Genomic DNA, 13,060 nt, shown 5'->3' with positions numbered 1-13,060 from the left:
TTTTTAATTGACTCTGCCCTTCCAGGAATGTTATATTGTATTTCTGATATTGCAAAGTAATAAAGCAATACTGTATGAGGCGTTCTGCATGGCCAAATATTGTAGTCCTTATTCAGACTTTACTCAGGAAAAACCACCTTTGACTTCAGTGAGGATTTGCTTGACTAAGGACTGTGCTCACAGACTGTTTTGAATCTTACCTGTTGCTAATCTTGGGCAACAGTTCTCATTGCTAATTTGTCTGCCTCATCCTTCTCCTGGGCTCAGGATCTGCTTTTGCTGTGTGTTATTCATAGCTTCTATTGCTAGTTCAGATTGCTTCTCTTTGTGCTTTTCTTTCCCAGTAAACATTTTGCAGCTATTGTTCAGCTGGTAGATGAGCACAGAACCTGGTTTACAGGACTTGAACCTCAGCCCAGATTCAATTAACACTGTTAAACATGCTCTCACTATGGTGCTCAGAAGGAATTTTGATGACCCTCATTCAATGAAGCATAAATTTGTTTAAGCTGATGTTTTTAGAATGCAAAAATATAAGGGCTTGATTCACAAATCTCAAGACCAAATGCTTCTGCAGTAAAATAGAGGGAGTAGCACCCATTTGGAGCCATTACAAGGTCAATTGTAAATGCTTATTCTGCCCTACAAAGGTCAGACAAGAAAGTTACTAAATGTATGTGCTGTAGCATCACTCTGTTTCGTAGTTTTAATACTGATTTAAAGATATCCTGAATAACAATTATTACCAAATTATGCCTTCTAGTGTGAAGCAAATCTAGCTAGGTTATCACTCGTATGTCTTATGAGCCATACCTAGCCATGGTTTATCCTCTATTCATGCTACAGGGTACCAAATTCCTGGGTGCCAACCTGCCTATGGCAACCTAGAATTCTCCAGGGCAGGCTCGCAAAATCTTCACCTACTCTCTGGGACAGGTAACTAATGAGTGATGTTTTGTGAAGTTATGCTTTCTTTCTAACTTTCTGATGTCCATAGGAATGTTTCATTTCTCCATGTTGGTCTGTGGTCTCTCATTGTTCAGTTCCACTGTGTTGTTTGGACTAGGGGAGGAGCAGCAGATCTCTTTGTTTTAGTTCTCTAGATGTGTTGATACCTCAGCCAAGCCTGTAATAATTGTTATTAACATGCATAAAAACTGGAAGTTGTTTAAGAAGCTGCAAAATCCACAGCTGCCTACTACCAGTTTAATCTCTTTTGGTACCACAGTTATCTGAGCAGTTCACCCACTTTTCTTAATTGCTGGTATGTATATATATTATCTTTCCTTTATCAGGTTTGCATTAATCTTGAGTTTCCTGAACTAAGGATTTTTCAATGTTATGGGTGCAGAACACTGAAAGGATGGGGGAGTTATGACTGATTATGGTTTACATTTCTACTCAGATGTAGTATAAGTTTAAGTAATGACTCAGTTTTCCATATTTTGCTTAAATTCTCTTCTATATCTCTCCTGAAAGCACTGTCTATTCTTTTTTGCATGACTTTATTTCAATTGGCAGGTATGTAGAAGAAATGTCATTCATTAATCCTATACCTTTCAATGACATATGAAATGTTTTAATATATTTCAAAGTAAGAAAGTTAAAAAATAAAGACAGACTAAGCTTCAGATTGGTTCCTGCAGTCTACTGATTTTCTCTGAATAAGAGATAATAATGTGTGAGAAATTTCATCTTAAGAGTGTTGATAGTGTAAGAAAGACACTATAAGTGAGATTCTTTTTGATTTTTTTTCACACGGTCTACACTCTGTGGAGTGCAAAAAAACCAGCAATCTTGGAAAAGTGGTTTGAATTCCTGCTTTTCAGTCCCCTGGGATTCTGCAGGTACACTCTACTCTCACCTGGGTGTAGAAGATCTTGATGCAGAAATAGCTTTGCTCTGCTGCTTGTTCTTGCTAAAATCAAGAGATGGCCAGTGAAGTGAAACATAATCGAGGCATATAAAACTCTTTTACAGAATGTTTGACCCTAATTCCAACTTGGTTGAATATTTGGAAGTCCTTTAAAATCAGAACAAATTCACACAATTATAGCGTAGTCTCTGAGTTTGATATTACATTCTGTTTTAAAATGGATGCCCACATGGAATTTCTGAGTCCTGAGATGATATTTAGATGTCTTTCTGTAGGGCTCACTAAAAATATTTTTTTTCCTACCACTACTGTATACTTGTAGTTGTTACTTATGAAATAAAAAATGCTTACTCCTGTAGAGGACAATCCCAGTTAAACTCCAAGATTTTTAGCTCAGTCTATTCAGCCATTTCATAAAAAAATAAAAAAAACAGCCATTGAAAGACAATTTTCATTTGCCTACCTGCTTTTTGAAAAGCTCTCAAGGATCTAAATTTTTAGAGATATTTTTGTATTTCCTGAAAGCTGGCTTGTTTCTTCCCTGTGAGTAACTCAGATCTTAATCTCACTGTTTCAGCATACCTAGACTGTAAAACAATATCTGGAAACTTGCTTTCTAGTTATATTTAAAAATACCACCTTGCTGAAGGAACTAATAACAAACCCAAATGTTTGTTTGGTAGATGAAAAATAGAGAGTATGGGAATTGTAAGCATTTACAAAATGAGGATAGGTTCTATTTTATCCAGCCTGATGCACCTTAACCTTTAAAAACTAATAAGAAAGCAGTAACAGTATCGGCAAGAGAGTTCTAGTAAAACCCTAAGTTTTCATCAACCCAGAATGCTGAAGTAGTTCAGTTATAACATGCCAAAAAAAAAAAAAGAAAAAAAAAGAAAAAGATGGCCTGGGTTTATGTAATCTACATCTCAAGGCACCACAAGAGGAATTTTTGGGGAAGTCTGGAGCAATGAATCTGCTTCCTCCCTCTGTACACGTCCTTGGGGTGCTACATCTGCAGGAGGTGGAATCAAAGGGCTCCTGGGTCCCCTCTGAAGGGGCACATTGTGCATTGCTTTTCACATGAATAGTGTGAGCAGCTTTTTGGGTGAACTCCTGCTGCCTGACTCGGTCCCTCCAAAATTGCAGAGGGCTCCCTCATTTGCTGCCTCACTCCAAAAACTACCCAAGAGCCAGTGCCAAGGTGCAGGACTGGTAACAGGAGTTTTCAGGAATGCAGTCCTGTTACATCTCATTTCCCATATACACTCAAAAACAACAACAACAAAAAAAGGTGACAAAACAGAGTCTTACACTGAAAAGCCAGTGCAGCCAGGGGAGCAGGATAAAACACTGAACTAATAAATTATGGCATTCAGCTGGGAGGAAAGTTGTGTGAAATGACGGCACAACATGCTGAGCTGTGGGGAACTTGCTAGAGGTGAACTCATTTATACTCTTGCAGAGTAGAAGACTTCTCAGTTAACAAGTCCCAAAATAGTGTGCTGCAGTATATAAAACAAGGTAGGGCTTGAAATAATTAGCTACAGATGACAGATGGCAACTTCTTTCTCTTTTTTTTCCTTCTTTTGTTTTGCTGTAATATCAAGTTGATCAAAGAGCTGAGGATCGTTTGTTATTGTAGGAAAACTAAAAATATCTTGAAATATTCAGGGAAAATAAGTTCATTCAGGTACAAGCCAGTAGCTCTCATTGTTCCTGTTCAACACCTTATACATGAGTCTGTGTGTAGTAATAGTTTCCCTCAGAATCTGAATTACATGTGCACAGCTGAGAATTTGGGTGTGTCCTGGCTTAGGAGCATTATTTAATCAATTTATTACACCAAATTGTTATTTAATGGAATTATTTGCTTGTGTTAACAAACCAGTGATCTATTCTACTGCCAGAAAGCCTTCCAGAGAGTGCCCAGAGCTCAGCTCTGTGGCAGGTCAATGTCATACAGCAGTGTGAGAGCAAATTCCAGAGGACAGAGCCTGCAGTGGAACTGGCTGCACCCAGGAGCTCTGCAGGTGTCTCAAGGGTCAGCGTTGCTCTCACTCCAGGCAAGAGCAGCATTTCCTCCTGGGCTCTTTAGGAGGAACCTCTGGCAAGTGTGAGCACTTTTACAGAGGCAAGCACCCACGGATTCAAATTAGAGATACAACAGGTGCTTCTGTCTTGCATGACTCTGTCACAAAAGAGGATCAGAACACAACTGTAACAGATATAGGAAAATTCACTCATTTGCTCAAATAATGTAATGTACACTGCTTATAAAGGAAAAAAGCAGTAGCGTCTGCTGTTCCTCCCCTACCCTCAGTCTGGACTGGTTCATGAGCCAGAAGAAGAGTATATTTGATTTTTTCAACTGCTTAGCATAACTTTCTGATGGAAGTGTTAAGCCAACCCACCTAAATGAGTCCCTTGAGCAAGACAAAGATGAATTTCAAATCAATGAATTTCAAATCAGAGGAAAGAGGAAAGGATTGGGAAAGGAAGGAAATGGTTAAGATGAGAACAGAGATTATAACCTCTGTCCGTTAACCTATGTCTGGATACCAAATAAAATAGCAACAAAATCCCTACTGCTAAAGCACATTTCTCCAGTATTCCCCTACCACATTTCCAACCACGGTCCTGTAATAGAAAGAGTAAGATCAATTTCAGATTGCTGCTGGGCAGTGGGCTTCACCCATTCTCATTACATTCCTGTTACACATAAACTGCACAATTGAGGAGGAACCACACTTCTGTTCCAGCACAGCTTGGTCCAGATGAATTGGGGAAATAAACAGACAAAAACAAAAGTGAGAAAGGTTTAATAACACAATTAAAATATAACTTTATAAGCTTGTGAGCTGATGTGGCAGGCTGCTCTCAGTAATTTCCAGAGGGAGTGCTTATCCATGACTACAAACCAAAGCAATCTAGAAGCTGGCCACTCGAAGCTGTAAGGAGAGCTACTGCAACTGAAGGCAGCCTGCTTAATCACCTGGAGAGCTCTCTTTAGCTTTCTAATCACAAATTGAAGTCTACCTCTAATTTTGCTTCCTCAATTTTTCAATACTTTGCTATTTCCCCCCCTTTCTTATCACCTCTCGGTAGTCTGGATTCCCTAGAGAGATGCAATGCAGATGGGAAGGATTCTGGCAGACATTAAAAAGCAGTCAAAAACTACTCAACAACTTCAAATAACTTTCTGTCTGAGGCAACGCCCCCAGTGGCCTGTGTTACAACATATCTGTTGCAGCCAGCCTTTGCTGCTGTTTTTCTCAACCTTTCAAACCCTGCAACTTTACACTGTAACTCACCATTTCTGCCAGCCCAAAATTTAATGCAAACTTCTCAGCCTCTGGGAAGCCAGGAAATAGCAGCTCCTAAAGGGGTGAACCTTCTTGCAGAGTCATGTGAACAGCAGAGTCTGGACAGAAAGCAGTGAAGATCCCTCAATCCCTAGGAAGGGTCAGGGTCATGATTCTTGGACAAAAGCTGTCTCAAGGTTGTCACAGCAGAAGTTTCCCCCTTCTCTCCCAGTTTAACCAGCTGATTCATTTTAGATGTGTTCCAAGCATTAAGCAACATTGGAACAATGCAGAAAATAAGAAGCAGGTCATGAATACAAACAGATGAAAATAAACATGGTAAGAAAATAAACATGTCCTTCGTGCCTCTAGAGAATGAGCCAGAAAACATGTATTCCTCCTGGAATCATATGCTGGTTTTCTTCTCTTGGAACCATATTTTACAGCTCATCAACCTTTTATTTTCCAGCAATACAGAGAAAGAAACTGAACAGGCACAGTCCTTATTCAAGCTTCTGTAGCATCACTTACTGAGCCTAAAGGTTTACATTTAAGCCACTGCTACCAAGAGTCTACCTGCCAGGGCTGAAAACAATTAGTTCCCACTTTAGGGGACCCTAACAGAGGCACTAGGAGGCAGCTTGGAAGAAAGCAAAGACCATAGTAACCACTTCTGCTGCTTCTACTCTTTCCTTCTGCCTTAGTCACCTTTGAATTTGGGCACAAGGCTCCTGCTGTTTTGCTGTGCACTGCATTCATTTCTCACATACTCAGGTATTCAACCTCAGAAGGGTCTCGTAAGCAAAAATGGTCATGTCATTAGTAGGAGACAGAAACCTATTTGGAAGATTCTGGTTCCAAATCAAGTTAGCAGAGGTATTAAACCTGTCCTCAGAGAGCTGCCTCGGCTCTTCAGTCTCTATTCAGCCCTTGCACCAAGCAGTGACCGTGCACATCCTGGTTTGTAACTCCACATTCCTCCTTCTCCATGAGCTGCTCTGTGCCCTTGCTTAGTGCTCTGCACATTAACACACTCCCTGGTCACAGCTCTGGGTTCTCACAGTTCATTTTCATTTGCCCTTTGTATTTTTCAGTACACTGGGGCAATCAAAATTGTCTGCTGAAGAAACTTCATTTAAAATAATCAAAACACATTTAGTGTCTGTTTCTGAAAGCTGCAATTTTATTCGTGGTACTTCTATTCAATCCATTCAGAGCCTTAGGTTATGGATAGCACCTTTAAATAAAGGAAAACTTGTATGTCTTTATTATGAGTACATTTTAAAAATCTTGTCACGTTTCACTGACGATAATGACATTCACTTAAGACAACTCAGTGCTGACAGATGGTCCTCTAAGGGTTTTTTGCATGTCAACACATAACTGAATTTTCCTATCCTTATCACCTCATATTACAGTTAATATTGAATGCTCTTGTTGGATAGATGTGTCTGTGGGCTTCTGATATTTATTATAGAAGTCACCCTTCTGCTATGAAAGACTGTCAAGTCATTATAACCAAAACATAGTTTGGTTTTATTTTTAAAAGAGGTCACTGTTTTCTACCTCTTATGAATAAAGCCAGTACAGTACCATATGATATATCTTGTCAGGTCTAAATTTTTAATTGTGTGAATTATGAAAGAGTGAGGTACTCATGTCCAAAGTAAAGAAAAGCTGCCCTCCAAACTCCAGTGATGTATCTGTTTTAAAGCAGCTGTATGAACTCTACAGGTGCTTCAAATAGGCTTTCATGCTAAGGATCTATCCCACAGCATTTGGCACTTCAACTGCTAAACATCTCTTCCCCACCTCCCTTCCAAATGACTCTGTGATTTTTCTGATAAAGGATCCCTCTTCTCTGGTTTAATTTCTGCCAGAATGCCTGGAACCTAAGAAAGGGACTCTGTCACTTGTTTTATGTGTCCATCAGTCATTTGGAAACTATCTGAGCTCCAGATTTGGATCACCCACACATTTGTTCTGAAACATATGTACAGGCCTTCCTTCTCATAATCCAAGCCCAGCTTCAGGTTGTTTATTTTGAAAACAAGTACTGCAAAGAAAATTCAAATGGTTTAATACTTGCAAAAAAACTCCTTCAAGAGCTATCTGTCTAAATATGTTTGTATATATATCTACAGGAAAGAGAGATCTGCATGCAATTTGACAGGCAAACTGTTCATACTCCAAAGTTTCAAATATAAGAAACTTCTTCGAAAGTAATGGAGACATTTGGTGGATGTGCTGTAAGGAAAAAAAAAACCCTGACAGACCTTGGTAAAAGTTTAAAAAAAAATAGGTAAGCTGAACAAAGTCTTTGTGAGCCCAAATTTATAGGAAAATGCCTATTTCAGAACTTGGATACACATTTGCATAAACAAATTTCTTTAAGTACAAATGAAGCTGCTGAATAAAGAGTGCAAGAGAATTGAGATTTGTGGGCTTGACTCTGGGTCTGAGCTGCAGCATGTAATGTTTTTTTCCCCAATAAAATTTATGATTTCAAGTCTGTAGTTGGATTTCAGACTCTTGATCTTGACTTTGTAGTTTGATCCCATCCCCCTCCTAATCAGATAAAGCAAGAGCAAGGTTAGACACAAAAACTGCAGACAAGGAAGATAGTTTTGGCATTAACCTTTTGAAACAGTCACCCTGAGCATGTAACACATAATCAAAACTTGATTAACATAGAAATCCAATTACTGCTTCATTAAAAATCTTTCATTAATCTAGAAAACACTTGTAAAAATCTTTGACTTCATTTCCCAATAGCTACAACTTGAAAAAATGTTGTTGAGGGGTCAGATTCAATGTCACTACTGTCATCTCAAAGCTGTTCCTCCTAAGCTGGGGTTTGGGTGCCTTTCTTGCAGCGTGTGCACCTTGGGCAGCATGCAGACCCATTCCAGTGTCATGTCCAGCAAAGATGTCCTGGAATAAAATGTCCTGGGTAATCCAGGCTACCAGATGTGGATCACCAAGAGCTGCTGGAGCCAAAATTCCTTGGTAGTTTTGAATCAAGCTGGCAGTGCAGCCCAGCTCCAGTCCTCTGTAGCACTGAGGACCTGCTGGCATCTCTGCCAGCAGTGAACATCCCCAGGGGTCTCTGTTCCCAACTTGCTGCTCCCTGGGGTGAGCTACTGGTCAGGAAGGTGTCTCCTAGAGCCTTGCCTCTTGCCTGGCTGATGATATTCATCTCTGTGATAATCAGCTGCATCCAAAAATCAGAAACAAAACCAGGGGTGTAGATGGCTGCTTTCCTTGAGCCAAACAGCCCAGCTCTTTGCAGAGATCCACAGCAGACCTACAGTGCTGGGAAAGTGCTTCCAGCACAGCAAGGTCACAGAGCTGCCTCCAATCCTCTGGATGCCTGCCCTGTCTGTCATCAGTGGCCCAAGCTGGCATGGCATGACTGGGTGCAAATGTTCTCCCTTGGCCCTTCCCAGAGACCCTTTCCCTATCCTTAGACTCTTTCACAGAAAACACCTCTGTAGGGCTGACAGTTATTGACCTTTCCCTAGACAAAACCCCTCAGGGTAAAAGAAGAAAAAATTTTTTTGAGATTCTGTTCAGAATAAACTTTTTAAATTTTCCTCACCGCTCCTAAACTCCTGATCCTATGAAGTTTTTTTTAGAATGTGACACATCACAGACATGAAGCAGATCTGATAAACACTTTGGAAGCTTTTAGGAGTTCGTTTTTGTGGGCCCCCACGCCATCTAAGCAAACAAGAGAGGAAATACTATTACCTCATCTCATACACACAGGACTGAGTCAGGAGGAGGGGGAGTTATCTGATGAGATGTGATTGTCTGCGTCTGAGATGCTTGACTAGACTCCCTTTGTAATTAATGGAAATGGGTACTTCCAGATTTACGTCAATTCATCTAAAAGCAGGCTTCTAAAATAGGTCAGATTAATTTCATCCTGGTAATGCCTGCTCCTGACTAAGAACAGGAGCCAGAGCTGACCAGCAGTAGACAAGTCTTGCCTTAACTCTCTTGAGTGGTATAACCTTTGCCAAAGCTGTGTTCAAAACTCAGAGATACAAAACCCAGTCCAAGTTAGTTCCTTCTTACACGTTTTTTCTTCCAAATCAAGCTTTTTACCCACAAAATGCAATTAGTCTACTTAAGATTTGACAGCCACATTAAAAAGTCTATTTCACCACCCAGAAATGAGAACCTTTGATATGGATGTTTTTCAGTATATTTGGCATGGGCATCTATCTTGCCTTTTTCTCCTATTCCTTTCTGCTAATTTCCCTCCTAATACCACTAATACCATTAATCTTTTTTTTTTTTTTTTTCACTCACTTCAGGAGCAGTGTGCAGGAATCTCATCAGCCCATTCAGAGAGAATTTCCCTAGTTCAAAAAAAGGGTTTGCTCTGGTTTTAAACATTGCAGAACCATCTAAAGCCAGAGCCCACATCTGGCAGGCAGATGTGGAAAGTGATGCTGAGGCAGTTTGGCCAGTGAGGTGGAGATGTGGGGTTCTGGAATGCTCCACTAATGGGGCAGACCCATAGACATCAACCCCAATGGATTTAAGGTTCAGGGAGCACCCTCTTTATGGGCCACATGAATGTAGAATGCTCTAGAAATCCTCTGGCCTCCAGGCAGCTGAGCATCCCCAGCTTTGCATGCCAGCACTCCTGTCTCATCAGCCCATCTGCTGGCAGATGAGCTGGCAGAAGATCAGACAGCTACAATAAAAAACCTGCTTGTTTTCCAGCACACCTTCCTCAGAACGGGCCCTTATCATGTGGCATCTCAGCTTTGCCTGAAATCCAGGGGGAATATGTTCACCTGGAGCTTCTCCAGCCAGCACTACAGCTTAACCCTGAACAACAGGCTGAGATAATGTTTTGGGCACCAATTTTTGTGCCAATATATGTTTCATCTATTTTATACTTTTTATGAATATAAATAGAGCTAATCAGTGAAAATAATACTTTGGAAAGTTTAAAAACCTCCTTTTAATAACCTTTTAGGTAGCTTCCCTTGAGAGGTTTCCTTTCACCAGTCTAAATATTTAATATTGTATTTACTGTCCTTGTTGTTAAAGAAATATTTTAATGAAGCAAAGTGGATAATGACTTGCAGACTACTGATTGCCACAGAAGCAGAACATTAGAGATCATTAAAAGAAATAGACAACTTCTTATGCTAAAGGTGGAATAAATTCAGGACCTTTGAGCCTGCCCTGTAGTTCCATACTCCTTGAAGCTGTCAGAGTTTCAGGAAGACCATGGAATATAGGATTTGTGTTTTTTAAGACATAGCATTATCAGATTGCTAAACCATAGCACTTCCAGAACACTTTTTATTTGCAAATAATCCTGTCCTTTCTCCTGGCTGTACTTTTTTCTGTTTATTTTCTTAGTTTTACATATATATAAAACTAAAAAACCATGAGGATCTATAGAACATAAATTATTAATCAAAATTAGTGATTTAGTAACATTAAAAAATTGTGCTATGAACTTTTCTAATTAACTGGTATGCGACAAATAGAAACAAAATGCAGCTAATTTATGGAGCTAGTTGGTTGGATTGAAGAAAAAGGAAAATGCTAAATGGTTGACTTTGTGACTCCACGTTTTGATTTTTTTATCTTTTCCCTATTTTCAATTTTGATTAAACTACCACTATCAAATTTACAGTGGTACTGAACAAAATTAAGCCCTCCTCATGAAAACTTCAGATTTCTAGAACAAAAGACACAACATAGCATAGGGAATCAGAATCCAAGCATGTCATTATGTGATCACAATGGAAGATAATGGTAAGGGGAAGGTTTCCAGAGAAAGAACATCTGTTTCATGAGATATGAAAAAAAAAAAAACCACCAAAACAAACAAAGAAAAATCTCATTAAATACCTTAGATTAGTACAAAACAAAAATTGAAACTCTCATCCTGTTATTAAAGATGCAGAATTTGATATACTGCATCCTCTTATTCTTTCTGCTGTTTCGCTCGATTGCTTTGCCTTTGCTTCTTAAATGCTTGTTCATATAGAACCAAAATCAAGAGAAAACAACAGAGTTTACCTCAAACCAGTAATGCATCTAGATAAGGCTCAGATCATGCAGAAGTCAAAGCCAGCTTGGGAATCCTGGGAAATCTGCTGTCAGTGTTACAGCTATTGGTACCCATTCAATGGTTACAGTCTAAGAATAAGGAAAATTTCCCTACTGTGCCATTCACGAGTGTAAGTTTCATTGTGCCATTGCTTAAAGTTAGCTATCTTTCCAGAACTTGCTTGACTCAAGACGGATATTAAAGCAGATGGTTTAACACTTTCCCAGCTGGGGTCTTTTCTCTCTCTCTCTCTCTTTCTTTTTTCTTCTTCCATAAAAGAGACCATAAGTTTTTTGCCACTCAGCATATTTGTGTCAGAATGGAATTTCTTTCCTTCTAAAATTCTTGTCTTTCCCTCTAATAATTTGTAGTTTAATAAGAACTCACTGTTATGCATCTACTATTGTATCCTAAGTAATCCCATCATAAATTAAGGATTATTTCCTATCTAAAAATTATATGTTCTCATAAAACAATCAGATGTTTTAACATGTAGCAGATGACTCAAAATACACAGTGAGGAGGGATTCTCCTCTGTTTGGGAGAGTTTTAAAATGTCACCCCATCTTTCCAGCATGGGTGGAAATGAGTAGATCTTTTCAGAATTATGGTTTGCTGGTTGAGAATAACTTTCATATTTGAAGCTGCCTGAGTTATGCTTTCATCAGTGGAGTTTTTTCTTTTTGAACAGTTATACCTATGGCTTGCTACCCAAAATATGTAGATGAGTCCATGTATATGGACTGTTTCAGTAAAACTCACTAGAATAGTCTCGATTTAATGGATTGAATAATCTCATTCTGAAAGCTAAGAATTCAAGAATACAAATACTTCGAAGTGAACTTCAAGGGAGAAAGTGAGCTGGAAGTTTATCTTTCTAGCATAAACTACAGCCTGCCAAAAGCTACCAAACTGTCCAGATCTGAATCTGAAAGCACATTTTGGCATCTCAGACCAGCACTGGCTTCCATTTCAGCATCAAGCTTTACAAAGCACTCAGATTTTTAACCCCAGATTTCCCCACATAGACAAGTCTAGGCACACTGGTCTATGCAGAAGCAACTTCATTAGAGGAGTCAGGGGTTTTGCTCCTGCCTAATCTTCTCACAGCTGAAACCCAAAGCAAGAAGTACCCACATGAGGAAGCAGAAAATAAAGTTATTGGAGGTGATTAACTTTCCCTTTTTTTTCCTCTTTTACCAAGCAGTCTCCAGGTATTACTTAAACATTCCTATTACTATTATACACTACCATTATATTTTTACTTCAATATCTCCTCCTCCTCATGAAGGTTATGCTCCCTGCATCCAAAACTTCCCAGTGCTGCAGGATGCTCTAACCTTCCCTGATCTGGCTCAACTTGCATTAACTGTTCTTGTCCAGCAGCCTCAGCCTGGGCATTTTTATCCAAAGTAATAGCTGGAGGACCCACTGTCTATTTTTCGTACAAATCCTAATGGTAAAATTTTTAGAACAGCAGAGAACTTGAGATCATATCTCCTTTCACTCTAGACTGTTTTGACACTATAACTTCATAAAAGAAAATCCAAGTTTCCAGGCTACAGGAAGGAAAACTGACCACTCTTCTTTCCCAAGATGAGCAGAGGAGGAGCAGGAACAGGCCAGAAGCAGAGCAAGTGAAAGGTGGTATGATGTGGTAACATCATCAATGAAGACCTGTAGAAATGAGCAGCATGGGTTCCCAGTTCCCTAGATAACTTCAGAGTTTAATTCACCAAGCAAAATATAAAAATTAAATGGTTATATTAAGTGGAGCTGCATTAAATG

Source organism: Prinia subflava, chromosome 5 (genome assembly GCF_021018805.1).
Source record: "Prinia subflava isolate CZ2003 ecotype Zambia chromosome 5, Cam_Psub_1.2, whole genome shotgun sequence".
NCBI classification, from domain to species: domain Eukaryota; kingdom Metazoa; phylum Chordata; class Aves; order Passeriformes; family Cisticolidae; genus Prinia; species Prinia subflava.
This window is presented reverse-complemented; position numbering follows the sequence as displayed.